We start from the raw sequence: 21,583 nt of genomic DNA on the forward strand, positions 1-21,583 counted from the left end.
ATAGATATCTTATTTGTTTTTAACGTTCTTCCTAGTTTTTAAAAATACTTTATTAATTTATTCATATTACATCTAAAGTGTTATCCCGTCCCTTGTATCCTCCCATTCCTCCCTCCCTCCCATTTCCCCTTACTCTCCTCCCCTATGACTGTGACTGAGGGGGACCTCCTCCCCTGTATATGCTCATAGGGTATCAAGTCTCTTCTTGGTAGCCTGCTATCCTTCCTCTGAGTGCCACCAAGCGTCCCCTTACAGGGGACGTGGTCAAATATGGGGCCCAGAGTTCATGTGAAAGCCAGTCCCCACTCTCCACTCAACTGTGGAGAATGTTCTGTCCGTTAGCTAGATGTGGGTAGCGGCTCAAAGTTTACTACATGTATTGTCCTTGGCTGGTGCCATAGTTTGAGCAGGACCCCTGGGCCCAGATCCGCCCATCATAATGTTCTTCTTATAGGTTTCTAGGACCCTCTGGATCCTTCTATTTCTCCATTCTCCCATGCTTCTCTCACCTAGAGTTCCAATAGGATGTTCTCCTCTTTGACCCACTTTCCTGGTAAGTGAAGACTTTCATGGGACATGCCCCTCGGGCTAGTGTCCAGATATAAGTGATCATAATGAGTGAGTTCACCCAGAAGCAGAAAGAGTCCATAAGATTTATAAAGAGAGGTTTCATTTTCAACTCCTGGCTCTGCAGCCAGGCTTCTGGCATGCAGCACAATGGCTTCCCTTTTTTCCATAGCTATATCTAGAGAACGACCAGAGGGGAGCTGTCGGGTATCAGAAACTAGCAAGTTTGAAGCCGTGTTTGTGGGAGGGAAGAACTTGAAGATTTTCAGGAGATCTGTGTCAGATTTTTGTTTTGCTTTTCCATGTTTTTCAGCCCTTACTCTGCGAAGACTTCTTAAAGATCCTGTACCATAAAAGTGGATTTCATTCCTTCAGAAATAGAGTGACATCTCTTTTTCTTCCATTTCTGTGTCATATAACCTGGTGACCTCTCACTTTGCCTTTTCATCTGGTGCAGGCACAGTGATGTGCTTGGGATAGGAATTACAGTGACACTCAGTCTTTCCACGGAATGGGCATTTGATGAAGGCAGGCGCAAGGATAGCCAGGAGTTCGTGCGCACTTGAGAACTGAACTGAGGGCGCCTTGGAATTTGCATTCTGAATGGCTGCCAAAGAGGTAAGAATGCCAAGATTGCAGGATCTCTCCAGAAAACCATGACTCATGAAGATGTTCCAAGCCTCAAAGCTAAGGGAACATCTTGTAACATTAATATATACTACCAAGTAAATATACTTTCAGTTTTTGTCTGTATTTTTTTATTCACACTTATTTTTTTTTGGTGAGTTTTACAATGATGCCAATACTACAAAAACCAAAATGGTCAGGTATTTTGGCATATCCCTGTGTTCTCCGCACATGGGAGGCTGAGGGAGGAGAATAGGGAATTTAAGGCTAGCCTGGGATGCTTAATGATGTCTTGTTCCAAAAAGAAAAAAAAAACTATTAACCAAGTGGGTATATGGATATATGTTGTCCTGAGCTATACGTCAGGCACTCCCTGTATTCTAAGACTGAAAAATGCACATTTTGTAAGAAAAATCTTAGTGTGTTAGTTTCTCACAGTTTAAAGTCTCTCTTAATTATATTAAAAATGACCTCGTGTGATTCGTGCCTGTACTTAAAAAAAAAGAAAGGAAAAAAAAAAAAAAAGAAAACGCAGGTCCAATAGAGTGCTACATAATTCCCTATAGGCATAGCCACTGCTGTTGTACTACAGTGTTAGGAAAAAAATCCCATTTCTTCCTTTGCTTCAAGGCTTTGTTTTAGTCAACCACACTGAATACAATAGATGATTCAAGATTTTTTTGTAGTTAAATTATTTTGATAACTATTTTAGAAGAGGAATAATCCCTTCATCAGTAACCTTGAGAAAATAATATAAAATATGACTGAGGAAATGATAGGCATCTAGCTCAGTTAAGAAAGATTTTAAGAGTCCAAATGTGATTTTCTTATTTTCTTTTTGTGCTGAGAGACGTTCTGCGCATAGAGCAGATGCGGAGTGAACATTTATATATGGATTCAGAGTGCGGCTGGAGTTTAGAATCTCCTTCCGAACAGAGTCGGCGTCATATGGATTCAGAGTGCGGCTGGAGTTTAGAATCTCCTTCCGAACAGAGTCGGCCAGGAAATGGAAAAAGCTTCTTGGAACATGGACAATAACTGGGGTAAAGGATTCCCAGTCAGATGTTTTATTTCAGAACAAAAATTAGATTATTTCTCAAGAAATCTCTGAGTATGTTTTAGTATAAAGTAGAAGAAAACTTGATGTTTTTCTCTTCAACTGGGCCCGACATTGTTGTGTGAAGACATCCTATTAAGTATGTGGGCTGGAGTAAATACTTGGTAAGCCTTCCTTAAATGTATGACTGAATGTTACACAAGATCTTTGATTTTTGTCTGTTGTCGTTTTATTTTTCAGTTTTTTTTTTTAAAGCTTAACATGAAGCATCCATATTCTAAAGCCCTAGGTTACAAACCGGAGCTCCGTCAGACTCTCAGCCGACCCGATGCTCACCTGTGAGTGGGTATGGGGCTTTCTTCCAGGCAGGACAGAACTGCAGCCTGTAAGCTTTCTTTTTTATTTTATTTTTTCTTTTTTTCCTGTAAACTTTCTTAGCACTCTAGGGGACATAAAAAATTTTTTATTTCTTTTACTATTTCTGTGTTTTGAAAGCTGAAAAAGATTAAAGTAAGCAGAGAAGTTGCTCTATCTATGTGTCTCCCATGGTAATGATTTCAGTGGTCCCTGCTCCTCTTCCAGCCTCTGTAAGGAAACCCACTTTCCTCTCTTTTCTGATGAAGCATAGATTGCGGTGCACAATGTAACCAGCTCCTCGGGTTTTCTGTGGCTATTAATTAAACATCACTTTCACGCCCCATTTCTAAGTGTGATGGCTCTTCCAGGTTGTCAACTTTACTGCATCTGGAAATGAGTAAGATCACAAATGCTGCATGCCAGCGAGGGCCTTTTCTTTTCTTTTCTTTCTTTCTTTTTGCTTACTTCGAAATAGGAAGATCTTTGAGGTTGGAAAACACATCTCCAATCTGGGCCACATCATCTGCAGGAAGCCTGTATAAGGACATGGGCGAAGGAGGTTTTTGCTCTTTGCCTGCGGATTCTCATCTCTCTAGCAAGTCCATTTCTTCACTGGCATTCGAGCCTACTATTTCAAGATTCAGACATCTACTGACGATCAGCTGAGATATCCAGCCTCTTGGACTAAAGAACTACTGGATTATTGGACCTTCCAGTCACAAGCAGCCACTGTTGGAGTACCAGGACCATAGCCTGTAACCCATTCTAGTAAATCCAATATATATATTATACATATAGGAATACATATTCATTCATAAATTCCGTTACTCTAGAGAACTCCAACCAGGTAAGAAAACTTTTGTTCTGAGAACTTGAGATTTACTGCCCTAGACTCTTTGAAGAAGATTGAGCTTTGCCTGCAAATAATCCTGTTGAGATAACTTATTACTGAGAAAGGTACACAGCCACAATGGCTATTGTGCTTGAGTAAAGTATAACTTGAAAGGTGTTGTAACCTTAGCAACTCTGAGACAAAGGAGACAAAGGACAGAAATGCCGTGAGGAGACTAGAGAGTAAAATCAACTCTGGTTTTCAAAAGAGTCCTGTCCTGCTTAGAGAAGAGACAGATCTCTCATTTGTAGTGCACAGAGTACCCCCACACAAAAATTATTGTCCATAACCTTGGAAACTACACTTGAGAGCCTACATACACATGCAAACTGAACAACTCCCTGGTAAATGACCACAGGGTCAGGAAAGAAATAAATATGTTAAAAACTTCCCAAAATTCAATGAAAATGAAAGAAAAACATACCCAAATTTATGGGACACCATGAAAGCAGTGTTAAAAGGAAAGTTCATAGCACTAAGTGCCTTCATAAAAAAATTGGAAAGATCTCATACTAGCAGTTCACCAGAAAGCTTTAGAAATAAAAAGAAGCAAATATACTCAAGAGGAGTAGATTGCGGGAAATAATCAAACTCAGGGCTGAAATCAATAAATTAGAAACAAAGAGAATAATTCAAAGAATCAACAAAATCTTTGAGAAAATCAACGAGCTTGACAAAACCCTAGCAAAACCAACTAAAGGGCAGAAAGACAAATAGTATGCAAATTAAGAAAATAAATCAAAAGGAGAACATAACAATAGACACTGAGGAAATCCAAAGAATCATTAGGGCTTACTACAACAGCCTGTATTCCACAAAATTGGAAATTCTAAATGAAATGGACGACTTTCTTGATATATTTCACCTATTAAAGTTACATCAAGATCAGGTAAACAGTTTAAACAGCCTTATAACTCCTAAGAAAATAGAAGCGTCATTAAAAGTCTCCCAACCAAAAAAAGCCCAGGGCCAGATGGTTTTAGTGCAGAATTCCACCAGACTTTCAAAGAAGAGCTAATACCAATATTCACACTGTTACACAAAATAGAAATAGACGAAACATTGCTAAACTCATTCTATAAAGTCACAGTCACCATGATACCTAAACTACACAAAGACTCCACAAAGAAAGGATTTCAGACCAATTTCACTCATGAAATTTGATACAAAAATTATCAATAAAATTCTTGCAAACTGAATCCAAGAACACAACAAATATATCATTCATCCTGGTCAAGTAGGCTTCATACAAGGGGTGCAGAGATTGTTCACCATATGGAAATCCATTAATGTAATCCACTATAGAAACAAACTAAAAGAAAAAAAATCACATGATTATCTCATTAGATGCAGAAAAAGCCTGTAACAAAATCTCACACCCCTTCCTGATAAATCTTGGGGAAATCAGGGATGCTAGGTGCATACCTAAACATAATAAAGTCTATATACAGTAAGCTGATAGCCGACATCAAGTTAAACTCAAAGCAATTCCATTAAAATTAAAGCAAGACAAGGCTGCCACTCTCTCCCTGTCTCTTCAATATAGTTCTTGAAGTTCTAGCTAGAGCAATAGGACAACTAAAGGAGATAAAGGAGATACAAACTGAAGGGGAAGAAGCCAAAGTATTCCGATTCACAGGTGTTACAATAGCATACATATGTGACTCCCCTCGAATTCCACCAGAGAACTCCTTCATCTGACAAACACTTTCAGCAAAGTGGCAGGATACGAGATCAACTAAAAAAAAAATCAGTAGATATCTTGTACATAAATGACAAGCAGGATGAGAAAGAAATTGAGAAAACAACACCCTTCACAATAGTCACAAACAACATAAAGTATCTCGGTGCAACTCTAACCAATCAAGGCAAAGACCTATATGACAAGAACTTCAAGTCTCTGAGGAAAGACATTGAAGAAGATATCAGAAGATGGAAAGATAATCCATGATCATGGACCAGTAGGATTAACAGAGTGAAAATGGCCATCTTACCAAAAGCAATGTACAGATTCTATGCATCCCTCAACAAAATACCAACACAATTCTTTACAGACCTTGAAAGAACAATTTTCAACTTCATATGGAAAAACTGAAAACCCAGAATAGGTAAGACAATCCTACACAACAAAAGAACTTCTGGAACTTCATCACTGACTTCAAGCCATACTACAGAACAATAATAGCAAAAACTGCATGGTACTGGCATGTAAATAAACTGGTTGATGAATGGAATTGAATGAAGATCCAGAAATAGACCGATACACTTATGAACACTTGAGTTTTGACAAAGAAGCCAATACCATACAATGGAAAAAAAGAAAGCATCTTCAACAAATGATGCTGAACTAACTGGAGTTCTACATGTAGAAAAATGCAAATGGATCCATCTTTATCACCCTGCACAAAACTCAAGTCCAAGCAGACCAAAGACCTCAACATAAAACCAAATACACTAAACTATTAGAAGAGCCTTGAACTCGTTGGCACAGGTGAAAACTTCCATATTTATCTTGCTGCACAAAACTAAACTCCAAGTGGATCAAAGGACCCCCAGTCAACATAAAACCAGATACACTAAACCTATTAGAAAAGAAAATGGGGAAGGGCTTTTACTGTAGTGGATGTAAACATATTTTTTATTTGATCTCAAGTGTGGGATGTTTAAATTAAAATCTTAGACATTAGGTTTCACCCACAGGTGCCTTTACATTGTGTCCACCACTCAACTCTGTACTGAGATTCCCCATGTAGTCCTCCAACATCTAGCTTGGTGAATAACCCTGACCTCCTCCCCCACACGTTTTCCTTTCCCTGCCAGATTTTGTCTGGGTCTCACAACCAGTGAACCAGCCTAGTCTGGCCTTCCCTGCCTTCCCCGCAAAGGAACTCTATACTTGGTCCAGGATTCTCTCCTGTCCATCAAACCACAGGACTCTTCCATGTCACATCAAAACTTTCCACTCAGATCTGTCTACCCCCACATTCGCCGCTGAACAGGAAGCATATCCTGAATGCCAGCAGAGGCCCCTCTGTCCATCTGACTTCATTTCCAACCTCTAGACACAACACTGCCACACCTCCTCTCCTCAGCCTGCTCCTTCTGCAACAAACTCAAAACTAATAAAGTCCACATGTCCAGATCTCTCAGGAATACCAACAATATGAAAGATCAAATTAGTATCTTCTCTTCAGAGACCTACCAGTCCTGTAGAAATGTTTACCAGTAAGAATAATCTATATGGGAAGATGGGCAATCCTTTTCACCAAGATGGTGCTGAAAGTGAAGAAGGAAGCTCCTGCCCCTCCCAACGCCGAAGGCAAAGCAAAGGCCTCGAAAGCTAAGAAGTGCTGAAAGGCATCTACAGCCACAAAAAGATTTGTATGTCACCCACCTTCTGGCCGTCCAAGACCCTGTGGCTCCAGAAGCAGTCCAAATACTTCCAAAAGAGCACACCCAGGAAGAACAAGCTTGACCACTGTGCAAATTTCCTGTGACCACCCAGTCAGCCATGAATAAAATAGAGGATAACAACACACTAGTGTTCATTGTAGACATGAAAGTTAACAAGCACCAGCTCAAAGAGGCCATGAAGAAACTCTGTGACATTGATGTGGTCAAAGTCAGTACCATGATAAGGCCTGGTGGGGAGAAGGAGGCAAGGCATATGTTCAGCTAGCTGCTGATTATGATGCTCTGGATGTTGCCAACAAGATTGGGATAAGCTAAACTGGGTCCAGCTGGATAATTCTAAATATACACTTTTTTCACTATTAAAAAAATTATCTATATGCACATAATACACAATAAAACCAAACCAAAACATAAACCTCTTCAAAGAATTAAAGGAGTTTAAAGGAGACACAAAGAAACAACTCAGTGAAATCAAGGATAACAAACACATAGAGAATAAATCCTGAGTGATGCCCAAGGAAACACAAACATAAGGCTGATAGAAAGGATTAGACAATCTAAGACTTTAGAACAGAATTCAACTAGGCTATAGAACCAATGAAGAAGGCTCAAGCTGAAACAAAGAAATCTAAAGACCCAATTAGATCAACTAGAAAACTCAAAGAAAAGCCTTACAAGTAGAATGAATCAAGCAGAAGACAGATCAAGTCTTGAAGATTAAAATAGAGGATCAAGACCAATTAAGGAAATGAGAGAAGACGATGAGAGAAGACAAGATAAGAGAGAGAAGAAGAAGGAGAGAAGCAAGAAGAAGAAAGACGAAAGAGAGAAGAAGAAGAAGAAGAAGAAGAAGAAGAAGAAGAAGAAGAAGAAGAAGAAGAAGAAGAAGAAGAAGAAGAAGAAGAAGAAGAAGAAGAAATAATACAGGAAAGAAACACACAGGAAATGTGGGATACCATGAAAATATCAAAGTTATGAATCATACATGGGGGAGAAGAATCCCAGGTCAATGGCATAGGCCAGGTAGTCAACCAGATCATAGAAGAAAATACCCCAAAATTAAGGAAAAACACACTCATACAGATTTAAGAAGAACACAGGACACCAAATACATAAAACCAGAAAAAAAAAATCCCCACAGGATATCATATTTAAGATACTAAGTATACACAATGAAGAAAGCATATTGAAAGCTGCAAGAAAAAATAAAAGTCTTGAATAAAGGAAAACCTATCAAAATAACAGCTGATTTTTCAATGGAAGCTTTGAAAGTTAGAAGAGCCTAGAGCAATGCACTGTAATTACTAAAAGACTATGACTATCAACCTAAAATTATATCCTCAGCAAAACTATCTGCCATGTTTGAAGGAACAATAAAAACTTTCAATAACATAGAGAGCCTAGAAAATTGTATCCAGCAAATGAAACCTAAGGAAAATACAAGAAACATTATTTCATGCTAAATAAAGGTATAAGCTTAGCAGAGAGATTATGTAGAGTAACATGAAGCCATAATTATTAGAGCCCAAAATACCACTGAATACACAAATCACAACACAAAACCCCAACAACATAATGATCACAATTAACATTTACATTTTAATATTAACTTTAATTATCTATGGCCTCTATTTACCAACCAAAATTATAGATTGGCTAAATGGATAAAGAAACAAAATCCGTCTATCTGTTGCCAAGTAGAAACACATCTTAGTTTTAAAGATAGGCAATGCCTTAGCGTTCTCTGGTAGAATTTTGGGGTCACTTATGTATACCATCATATCATTTACAAATAGTGGTACGTTGACTTTTCCATTTCCAATTTGTATCCCCTTGGTTTCCTTTAGTTGTCTTATTGCTCTAACTAGGACTTCAAATACTATATTGAATAGATAAAGAGATAGTGGGCAGCCTTGCTTTTAGTGGAACTGCTTTAAGTTTCTCTCCATTTAATTTGATGTTGGCTATTGGGTTCTATTATTTCCTTTTTTTTTTTTTTGTTTTGTTTTGTTTTGTTTTGGTTTTTTTTTTTTTTTTTTTTTTTTTTTTTTTTTTTTTTAATTTATTCTTGTTACATCTCAATGTTTATCCCATCCCTTGTATCCCATTCCTCCCCCCCCCATTTTCCCATTATTCCCCTCCCCTATGACTGTTCCTGAGGGGGATTACCTCCTCCTATATATTCTCATAGGGTATCAAGTCTCTTCTTGGCTACTGCTGTCCTTCCTCTGAGTGCCACCAGGTCTCCCCCTCCAGGGGACATGGTCAAATGTGAGGCACCAGAGTACGTGAGAAAGTCGTATCACACTCTCCACTCAACTGTGGAGAATATTCTGACCATTGGCTAGATCTGGGAAGGGGTTTAAAGTTTACCTCCTGTATTGTCCTTGGCTGGTGCCTTAGTTTGAGCGGGACCCCTGGGCCCAAATCTGCCTATCATATTGTTCTACTTGTAGATTTCTAGGACCCTCTGGATCCTTTTATTTTGCTGTTCTCCCATGCGTCTCTCATTTAGAGTCCCAATAGGATGCCTTCCCCTCTGTCCCAGTTTCCTGGTAAGTGAAGGCTTTCGTGGGACATGCCCCTTGGGCTAGTATGCAGATATAAGTGAGTATATACCATTTGATTCTTTCTGCTTCTGGGTTAACTCACTCATTATGATCATTTCTAGCTCAATCCATTTATCCACAAATTTCGGGAATTCCTTGTTTTTAATAGCTGAGTAGTATTCCATAGTGTATATGTACCACAGTTTCTTTATCCACTCTTTACTGAGGGACACTTAGGCTGTTTCCATGTTCTGGCTATTATGAATAAGGCTGCTATGAACATGGTTGAGCAAATTTTCTTGTTGTGTGCTGGAGCATCTTCTGGGTATATTCCAAGGAGTGGAATAGCTGGGTCTTGAGGAAGCCCTATTCCCATTTTTCTGAGATAGCACCAGATAGATTTCCAAAGTGGCTGTACTAGTTTGCATTCCCACCAGCAATGAAGGAGTGTTCCTCTCTCCCCACATCCTCGCCAGCATGTGGTGTCGCTTGAATTTTTGATCTTAGCCATTCTGATGGGTGTAAGATGGAATCTCAGAGTTGTTTTGATTTGCATTTCCCTGATGACTAAGGAGGTTGAGCATTTCTTTAAGTGTTTCTCAGCCATTTGATACTCCTCTGTTGAGAATTCTCTGTTTAGTTCCAAGCCCATTTCTCAATTGGGTTATTCGGTTTGGTGGTGTTTAATTTCTTGAGTTCTTTATATATTTTGGATATTAGACCTTTGTCAGATGTAGGGTTGGTGAAGATTTTTTCCCAGTCTGTAGGCTGTCGCTTTGTTCTCTTGACAGTGTCTCCTGCCTTACAGAAGCTTCTCAGCCTCATGAGGTCCCATTTATTAATGGTTGACATTAAGGCCTGGGCCGTTGGTGTTCTGTTCAGGAAGTTGTCTCCTGTGCCAATATGTTCCAGGCTCTTCCCCACTTTTCTTCTAAGTGGCTTAGTGTCTCTGGTTTTATGTTGAGGTCTTTAATCCACTTGGATTTGAGTTTTGTGCAAGGTGACAAATATGGGTCCAGTTTCATTTTTTTACACATAGACCTCCAGTTAGACCAGCACCATTTGTTGAAGATGCTATCCTTTTTCCATTGAATGGATTTGGCTTCTTTGTCAAAAATCAAGTGACCATATGTGTGTGGATTCATATCTGGGTCTTCGATTCGATTCCACTGATCAACCAGCCTGTTGCTGTGCCAGTACCATGCTGTTTTAAGTACTATTGCTTTATAGTACAGTTTGAGATCAGGTATGGAGATTCCTCCGGAGCATCTTTTATTGTACAAGATTGTTTTAGCTATTCTGGGTTTTTTGTTTTTCCATATGAAGTTCAGAATTGAACTTTCAATGTCTTTAAAAAATTGTGTAGTTATTTTGATAGGGATTGCATTGAATCTGTAGATTGCTTTTGGTAGGATGGCCATTTTTACTATGTTAATTCTCCCGATCCATGAGCAAGGAAGATCACGCCATCTTCTCAGGTCATCTTCAATCTCTTTCTTCAGAGTTTTGAAATTTTTTTCATACAAGTCCTTCACTTGCTTAGTTAGGGTAACTCCTAGATATTTTATATTGCTTGTGGCTAATGTGAAGGGTGTGGTTTTCCTAATTTCTTCCTCTGCAAGCTTGTCATTTGTGTATTTCCTTTATTGTGTTTAGATATGTACCTTGTCTCCAAGACTTTTTAACATGAAGGGATGTTGCATCTTGTTAAAGTTTTTTTTTTTTTTTTTCTGCATCTAATGAGATGGTTGAGGGTTTTTTCAGTCTTGTATATGGTGGATTATGTTGATGTATTTTTATATATTGAACCACCCAGCATCCCTGGGAAGATGCCTACTTGATCATGGTGGACGATGTATTTGCTGTGTTCTTGGATTCAGTTTGTGAACATTTTACTGAGTATTGTCGCATCAATGTTCATGAGGGAAATTGGTCTGAAATTTTCTTTGTCGATTCCTTGTGTGGTTTAAGTATCAGGTTGACTGTGGCGTCATAGAATGAGTTTAGCAATGTTCTTTCTTCTAGCATTTTCAGTGCTACAAGGTTAGGTCTTTTATCCATTTGGAGTTACTTTTTGTGCAAGGCAATAGATTTTTTTTTTTTTTTTGCTCAGTTTTTCCAGAACCATTTGTTAAAGATACTATCTTTTGTATTAGAATATGTTTTGGCAACTTTGTCAAATATTAAGTTGTTGAAGTTACATATACTCATGCTTTTATCTTTAATTTGGTGACATAGGTCTAAATGACTGTTTTTCTGTGCTAGTACCATATTGTTTCTATTACTATGGCTCTACAATATGTTTTAGGAACTGGAATTTTGATCGCTCCAGCACTGTTCTTTTTGCCCAGGATTGTTTGGTTATCTAGGATCTTTTGTGATTCAATTAAAAATTTAGGATAGTTTTTCAATCCCTGTAAAGAACAAGATGAAGGTTTTGATTGGGACTGTATTGAATCTGTAAATAGATTTTGGCAGAATGGTCATTTTCACAGTATTAATTCTACTAATCCATGAGCAAGAGATGTCTTTCTGTTTTCTAGTGTCTTTCTCTACATTTTTCCTTAGAGGACTAACATCTTCGTTCAAGAGGCCATTCACTTCCACCGTTAGATTTATTCCTAGATATTTTCTATCATTTTTTCCAAAGCTATTGTGAATGAGAGTATGTCTATATTGCCTCTTGTGTATGTTTTTCAGTTGGTATATAAAAAGCTATTGATTTTTGCAAGTTGATTCTGTATGCTGCCACTTTGGATTTTTTATAATTTCTAGAAAATTTCTGTGAATTGGGAGATCTTTAATACATAGCTCATGTCATCTGAAAATAGGGATAATTTGACATGTTCCTTCTCCATGTGTATCTCTTTAATTTCCTTCTTTAGACTCATTTTTCCAGCTCTTCTTTGGAGCACAATGTTGAGAAGCAGTGGGGACACTGGGCATCTCTGTCTCACTCCTGACTTCAGGAGGATTGCTTCAAGCCTGTGTTTAGGATGATGTTGGCTGTGGGATCATCTTCATAGCTTTTATTATATTGAAGAATGTTCCCTCTGGCCTTTCATTCTCTAGGACCTTTACTGTGGAGGTATGTTGTGTTTTGTCATAGGCAGTTTCTGCATTTATTGAGATGATCCTGTGATTTTTGTCTTTAAATCCATTTACGTGGTTTATTACATTTATTGACTTGTGTTTTTATTTTTATTTTTTATTTTTTTTACTTTTTTTTTGACTTGTGTTTTTAGAACCATCTCTGTACTTCAAGGATAAAGCCAACTTGCTCACAGTGCATACTTTTTGATGTGTGTTTGTATTTTGTTTGCAAGTATCTTATTGAGCATTTTTGAATCTATGTTAATCAAGATTATTGGCCTGTAATTTTTTTCTGTTGTGTTATTAGCTGAGTTTGTTTTTAGAGTAATACTGTCTTTGTAGAAGTAGCTTGGGGATGCTTCTAGTTCATTTTTTTTTTGCCTCGTTTTGTTTTTTAATTGTTTGAGAAGGACTTAGTCTAGATCCTCTTTGAAAGTCTGTTAGAAATATGTTGTGAATTCATCTGGCTCTATGTTTTGTTTTTTGTGTTTTTTTGTCAGGGGAATAATTTATTTTTTGTTGCTTTGTTTTGTTTTATCTGAAAGACTTTATGTTACTGTAATATACTTATAAAATACTGTATTATTATATGTAATATCATATGCATGTTACTAAATTATATAGAATATAATAACACATTAATATAATATAACAATATATTACTATAATATAATATATTGCTTGGAATGTTTTGCTGCAGGTTCTTCTGGCTTTGAATCTTTCCATTGAGAAATCAACTATTCTTTTTATGGGCTTTCTTTTATTTATGACTTGCAGTTTTTCTTTTGCAGCTTTCAATACACTTTCTTTTGTTCTGTATACTTAGTTTTTTGACTATGAGATGTCATGGGAAATTTTAATGCATTTATTCATGTTATTGACTACTTGGTTTAATGTTAGTTGTTTGGCTGAATCTAGAAAACCATACATTTCTTTTAGATTTCCTTCTTAATGGAGTGCAGGTTTTAAAAATATCCTTTTATAATATCCTGAATTTATTGACGTCACTTGTAGTGTTTCCATGTTCATTTCTGGGTGTGTTTATTTGGATCCCTCATTCTTTTGGTTAGTTTTGCCAAGGAGCTCTCAATTTTGCTTTTCTTCTGAGAGAATTGGGCCTTACATCTGTTGATTTTAAAAACTTTTTCTTTGTTTCTATTTTGTTGATTTCTGCTTTCTATTTTTATTACTTCTTGATGGAAATTGGGTTTGTATTTATTTTTTGTTGTGTTCTCTCCAAACTGTATGATGTGCATTATTAAGTAATTTATTTGTACTGTTTCTGATTTTTTAATAGGCACTTAGAGCTATAAATTTTTCTCATAAGACTGCCTTCAATGTGTCCTAGAGATTTGGTTGTGTTGTTTTCATTTTTAATTAGTTCCAGGAAGGTTTTATTTCATTCTTGATTTTTTTTTTTTTGACACAGTCATCATTCTGTAATGTGCTGTTTAATCTCCTTGAATTTGTATATTTACTAAATATTTGTTTGCAATTTATCTTAAGTTTTATTGCATTGTCATCAAATAGGATACAAGGAAGGATTTCAAAATTTCTGAAGTGTTATGATTTATTTTGAATTTCAGGGTGTGATCTATTTTAGAAAAAAAAAGTGTTGTGGAACAAAATGTATATTCTTTGGTGTTTGGATAGAATATTCTGTACGTATCAGTTAAATCCATTATAATGGAAAGCATTTAATCAGGGCTGGCTTAATGTCCAGAAGTCTAAGTCCATTATTATCATAGTGAGGAACATGGTGGCACATAGGCAGACATGATGCTGGAGAGGAAGCTGAGAGGTCTTCATCTTGATCCACAGGGCAGAAGCTTGAGCATAGGATTCCACAAAGCCTGCCTCCACAGTGACATAGTTCCTCCAACAAGGCCACACCTGTTCCCAGAAGGTCATACCTCCTTATAATGCCACTCCCTGTGGGCCAAGTATTCAAATACTCAAGTCTATCAGGGCCTTTCCTATTCAAACCAGTATAACACCCTAATGCATGTTAATTATAAGTAAACATACAGAGTGTAGATTCTGTGCTAAAATCTTAAGGGAAAAATCTCTATACTTAATCTGTAGATTGCTTTTGGTAAGAGACATTTTTACTGTGTTGATTCTCCCAATCTATGAACATGGGAGATATTTCCATCTTCTGATATCTTCTTCAATTTCTTTCTTCAGAGACTTGAAGGTTTTTTTCATACAAGTCTTTCACTTACTTGGTTAGAGTTACACCAAGATACTTTATATTATTTGTGGCTATTGTGAAGGGTGTGGTTTCTGTCTTTTCTTTTTCAGCCCATCATTTTGTCATTTGTTTATAGGGGTTACTGATTTTTTTTTTTTAAGTTGATTTTGTATCCAGCCACTTTGCTGAAGGTGTTTATCGGTTGTAGAAGTTCCTTGGTAGAATTTTTTTGGGGTCACTTATGTATACTATCATCTCATCCATGAATAGTGATAATTTGACTTCTTTCCAATTTGTATCCCCTTGATCACCTCTAGTTGTCTTAATGCTCTAGTTAGGACTTCAAATACTATATTGAAGAGATACAGAGAGAGTGGACAGCTGTGTTTTGTCTCTGATTTCTGTGGAATTGATTTAAGTTTCTCTCCATTTAGTTTGATGTTGGCTATAGGCTTGCTGTATATTGCTTTTACTATGTTTAAGTATGGGTCTTGTATCCTTGCTCTCTCCAAGACTTTTAACATGAGTGGGTGTTGGATTTGTCAAATGCTTTTTTTTTTTCGGCATCCAAGGAGATGATCAAGAGGGTTTTTTTTCTTTCAGTTTGTTTATATGGTGGATTACATTGATAGATTTCCATATATTGAACCACCCCTGCATGCCTGGGATGAAGCCTAGTTTGTAAAATGTAATATGATATTTTTGATCTGTTCTTGGAATAGGTTTGCAAGTATTATTTTATTGAGTATATTTGCATCAATGTTCATAAGAGAAATTGGTCTGAGATTCTCTTTCTTTGTTGAATCTCTGGTTTAGATATCAAGGTGACTGTAGCCTCATAGAATGAGCTTGGTAACACTCCTGCTGATTCTATTTTTGGAATATATTGAGATAATTGGTATTAGCTCTCTTTTGAAGGTCTGGTGGAATTCTGTGCTAAATCCATTTTGCCCTAGGCTTTTTTTGGTTGGAAGACCTTTTTGGTGTTATGTTAAGCATTTTATTTCATTTCTGATTCCAACTGATTTTTAAAAAAGATATTTTATTCAAATTTCAATTTGTGTGCATTGGTGTGAGGGTGTCAGATCTTGAAGTTACAGACAGTTGTGAGCTGCCATGTGGGTGCTGGAATTGAACCCAGGTCCTTTAGAAGAGCAGGCAGTGCTCTTAACCACTGAGCCATCTCTCCAGCCCCTCCAACTGAATTTTTTAATTTTTAAATTTTAATTTAACAACATCGTGATTGTCGTCCCCTCAATTGTATAATCCTGTTCCCACCCTCCCTCTTCCACTCAATTCCCCTCCCCTAGACAGAAGGGGGCCTTCTAGTTGGGAGACTTTTGATGACTGCCTCTGTTTCCTTAGGAGATATAATACTATTTAATTAGTTTACCTGATCTCGATTCAATTTTGGTAATTGTTAGCTATCAAGAAAATTGTCCACTTCATTTAGGTTTTCAACTTTTGTGGCATATAGGCTTTTGAAGTAAGACCTAATGATTCTTTGTAGTTCCTTGGTGTCTGTCTTTGTCTCCTTTCTCATTTCTGATTTTGTTAATTTTAATATTCTCCCTTTGCCTTTTAGTTATTTTGGCTAAGGATTTGTCTATCTTGTTGGTTTTCTCAAAGAGCCAGCTTTTGGTTTCATTAATTCTTTGAATTGTTCTCTTTGTTTCTAATTTATTGATTTCAGCACTAAGTTTGATGATTTATAGCCACCTGCTCCTCTTGGGTGTCTTCTTTTTGTTCTAGAGCTTTCAGGCATGCTGTTAAGTTGTTAGGATGGATCGCTCCAATATTTTTATGAAGGCACTTAGTGCTATGAATTTTCTTCTTAGCACTGCTTTCTTTGTGTCCCATAAGTTTGGGACACAATGTTGTGCCTTCATTTTCATTGAATTTTAGGAAGCTTTTTATTTCTTTTTAAAACATTTTATCCCTTACTAAAAGGTCATTGAGTAGGGAGTTGTTCAGTTTCTATGAGTTTGTAAGCTTTCTGTTGTTTCTGTTATTGTATTGTTCCATCTTTAATCCATGGTGGTTTGATAAGATGCAAGGGATTATTTCACTCTTCTTGTATCTTTTGAGATTTGCTTTGTGACCAAGTATATGGTCAATTTCTGAGAAGGTTCTGTGAAGTGATGAGAAGAAGGTATATTTTTGTGTTTGGGTGAAACGTTCTGCAGCTGTCAGTTAAGTCCATTTGATTCAGATGTCTATTAATTTAATTATTTCTCCATTTAGTTTCTGTCTGTTGGGGAAAGTGAGATGTTGAAGTCTCCTGCTATTAATGTGTGGTGTTCAATGTATGATTTAAGTTTTAGTAATGTTTCTTTTATAAATGTGGTGCTCCTGCATTTGGAGCATAGATATTCAGAGTGGAGACATAATCTTGATGTATTTTTTCTTTGATGAGTACAAAATGTCTTTCCCCATCTCTTTTGATTAATTTTGGTTGAAAGTCTATTTTATTAGATACTAGAATGGCTACCCCAGCTTGCTTCTTGGGTCCGTTTGCTTGGAATATAGTTTTCTAGCCCTTTACTCTGAGATAGTGTCTATTTTTATTGCTGAGGTGTGTTTCTAGTATGCAGCAGAATAATTGGTCCTATTTTTGCATCTATTCTGTCAGCCTGTGATTTTTACTGGGGAGTTGAGGCCATTGATGTCGAGAGATATTAATGACCAGTGGTTGTTAGTTCCTTTTATTTTGATGATGGTGATTGATGGGGAGGGGAGAGAGAGAGAGAGAGAGAGAGAGAAAGAGAGAGAGAGAGAGAGAGAGAGAGAGAGAGAGAGAGAGAGAGAGAGAGAGAGGGGGAGAGAGTGTTTTCTTTCTTTTGGATTTGTATATAGAGTTATTTATTTCCTGTGTTTTCCTGGGTATAGTTAGTCTCCTTGGGTTGGAGTTTTCCTTCTAGTACCTTCTGTAGTGCTGGATTTGTTGCTAGGTACTGTTTAAACTTGGTTTTGTCATGGGATACCTTGTTTTCTCCATCTATGGTGATTGAAAGTTTTGCTGGGTAAAGTAGTCTGGGCTGACATCTGTGGTCTCTTAATGTTTGCATGACATCTGCCCAGAGCCTTCTGGCTTTCATAGTCTTTGCTGAGAAGTCAGGTGTAATTCTGATGGATTTGCCTTTATATGTGATTTGGCCTTCTTCTCTTGCAGCTTTTAATATTCTTTCTTTGTTCTGTACATTTAATATTTTGATTATTATGTGGTGGGACTGTTTTCTTTTCTGGTCCAATCTATTTGGAGTTCTTTAGGCTTCTTGTATGTTTATGGGCATTTCTTTCTTTAGGTTGGGGAAGTTTTCTTCTATGATTTTATTGAAAATATTTTCTGGGCCCTGGAGCTGGGAGTCTTTTTTTTTCTTCTATTCCTTTATTCTTAGATTTGGTTTTTTTTCATAGTGCCCCAGAATTCTTGGATGTTCTGTTTCAGTAGCTTTTTAGATTTAACATTTTATTTGACTATTGTATTGATTTTTTCAATCATATCTTCTACACTTGAGATTCTGTCTTCCATCTCTTGTATTCTGTTTGTAATGCTTGCGTCTGCAGTTTCTGTCCTCTTCCCTAGGTTTTCCATTTTTAGGATTGCCTCAGATTGTGTTTTCTTCATTGCTTCTATCTGCATATTTAGGTCTTGAATGCTTTTATTCACTTCCTTCTCCTGTTTGATGGTAGTTTATTGTCTTTCACTAATTTCTTTAAGCATTTTGTTCAATTCTTTTATCCTTTGTGCATTCCTGTTCTAGTTTGATGGATTTATTTTCCCCCTTTAAGACCTCTATCATTTTCATAACCTCAGATTTAAAATCTTTCTCTTTTGTGTGATATTATCGGCAGGGATTGTGGTGGTTGTGGGACTGCTGGGTTTTGGTGGTATTAAATGGCCCTGGAATTGTTTGTGTTCTTATGCTGACCTCTTCCCATTGTGATATCTCTGGTGTTAACAGAGGTTGGGGGTATGAATAGACAATGGGGCTTTGGTCCCACTCCAACTCACTTCTTCTGAGTTCACTGTCTCTGTTGGTGCCTTATTTGTGACCCAGGTAGGCCATACAGCTGGCTGAAAGATATCTGAACAGAGATCTGCTCTGGTGGGCTCACTGGGTTCTTTGGAGTGGAAGGACAATGGGACTTTGGTTCCTTGCTCAGACTAAGTCACCTCTGCTGTGTTCTCTGTCTTTGTTGGTTCCCTTTTTATGACTCAGGTATGTCATGGAGTTGGGAAACATGCGGATAGATAACCAAGCAGAGAGCTGCTCCAGTGGGCCAGCTGGCATCCTTGGGGTGGAAGACAGTGAGCAATGCTGATATTTGTGCAGCCCACAGCTCCCTCTGAGTCCTGGAGGTCAGAAGTGGCTTGTCCCATCTGGTGAGCAAGTAGTCCTTTGAGCCCTCACCAATGCCTTCAGGGACCCAGGGACTTTCTGTAGATTAGTTGGGTGGTCTGAGGCTGGAGCCACTCATGCTTTACACAGCTTGGACCCCTCTCATCTGTGGATTGCCAGCGCTGGTGTTTTGTAGTTCTCAATTTGGTCCTTAAGTCATTGTGCAGTCACTGCTGTCCTGCTGATCAAACACTGTATTCAGTGCCACCATCTTGGATCCCCTTATTCATATTACTTTTGTATTTGGTTGATATATTCTATTTTATCTTTGGGACTTGGTGTTCTGTCTTCTGTCTGATTCAGTCTACTTGTAAGGCTTTCCTTTGTGTTTTCTAGTTGGGCTACTGTGTTTTTCAACTTTTTCATTTCAGCTTGAGTCCTCATCAGTTATTCTACATCCTGGTTGAATTCAGCTCTCAAGTGTTGTATTATCTTCATCATATACATCACTTTCAGTTTGTGTTTTCTTGAGTATCACTCAGGCATTTATTACCTGTATGCTATATCTCCTTGATTTCTTTTGTATCTCCTTTAAGCTCCCTAAATTCATTAAGGAGGTTTATAAGAATTCTTCTAAATTCTGTGTCCTGGGTTCATCTATATAATTGGCAAGCATTTGCACAAGACTGGTAGGTTTTGAAGAGAAGATACTGACTTGATCTTTCAAATCATTGGTAATCCTGAGATGAGATGTGGATTTCCTTGGTTAGCTTTGAGTTTGTTATGGAAGAAGCAGGTTGGGGAGAAGAGAAGATGAGGTGGTGAGTTTTGTCTAGGGGTTGGAAATGGCTTAGGAGAAATGAAGACAGATGGACAGAAGGGACTCAGTTGGTATAGAGGATGTGATTCTTGTTCCAAGATATAAGTGTGGGCTTAGATAGGTATCTTAGATACTTTCCTCTTGCTGTGAAGACACATAATGGACAAAGGAACACATAAAATGAAGCATTTATCTGGTAGTTTGTCTACATTTTCAGAGAATTAGTCCATCTTCTTCATGGCAAGGAGTATTGTTAGCCAGCAGGCAGGCATAGCATTGGAGCAGTAGCTCAAAGCTCATATCCAACTCACAATTTGCTGGTATATATAGAAAGACTGAGGTAGTGTGTACTTTGATACCTCAATGCCTATCCCTAGGGACATACCTCTTTCAAGACCACATCTACTGCAACTGGGCCACAGCTCCTAATCCTTCCCAAACACTAACTAGAGACCAAGCATTGAAACACATAAGCTTATGGAACATTCTCATTCAAACCACCACATTCCACTCCTTAGCCCTCATAGGCTTGTAGCCATATCTCAATGCAAACTGCATTTAGTCCATCTTCAAAAGTCCCCATAGTCTTTCACAGTCCCAATACTGTTTCAAAGTTGAAAGTCCATGTCTTTTCTGAGACTCAGGGCAATCTATTAATTATAAAACCTCTTTTATAATTCAAGTAAAAAGGAAAATAAAAAGCAAATCACAACACACAATGGCACAGAATAGGTGGTTCCATGCCAAAAGGGGAAAAAGTCAGCATAGTAAAGAAATACTGAAACCCCATCGTGCAATGTTCACATCCTTCACTCTAATGCTAAAGCATTTATTTGATCGCTTTTCCTTTTCAGCTTTGTTAGTGGCAATATACAGTTGGACTGGTTCCATATCCTGTCTGAAGCTCTCTTTGGCAGATATTTCATAGATCTGGCCTCTCTAACATCTTGGAGTCTCCAACATAATCCAGGCTTCACTTCCCATAAATTCACACAATGGCCTCTAGGGGCTCCTTGTAGGGAGTCCTCTATCACATGCCTGACCTCAGAGTCTTTTCCTAACTATGGAGAAAGCTCACATAACCCCTTTCCTGTATTGTTATTGATTCTAAATCCAGATCAGGTGTGTAAAGCTGCCATTTTCCTTTGCTTTTGGGGTAAAACCTTCTCTCCCACTATGACTCTATAAATCTTTCTGTTGCTGTTTAGGCACAGGAAATCCCTCAGACCTTTCCGTTTCACTGGTTGAAGGATTAGCTGGGTGGGGTCTTGATATCCCCTTTATTCCATTTAACATCAGGCTTCTCATTAAATGTCTCGTCTATTCAAGCACAAGTCTTGGCTCCAACATAACATTTCTTGGAGCTCCTTTTTTCCTCAAACCAAACATTTTATACTTGTCAATGCCTGGTTTGCTCATTTTCATTGTAGATCTTCATAAAAGTCATCACTTATAACTACCAGACATAGTCAATACTAGGATGTCTTGAAATCTCCTTTGCCAAAGACACTAATCCAAAACTCTTAAATTTATCCTCAGTCAGATTCTTGGAACAAAGGCAGAAGCCAGCCACATTCTTTGCCAGAACATTACAAGAATGCTTTCTAGGCCACTTTCAAATATGTAATGGCTCCCTTTTCAGCTCTAATTTTCTGAATTTGGGTCTTATC

This window comes from Acomys russatus, chromosome 10 (assembly GCF_903995435.1).
Source record: "Acomys russatus chromosome 10, mAcoRus1.1, whole genome shotgun sequence".
NCBI classification, from domain to species: domain Eukaryota; kingdom Metazoa; phylum Chordata; class Mammalia; order Rodentia; family Muridae; genus Acomys; species Acomys russatus.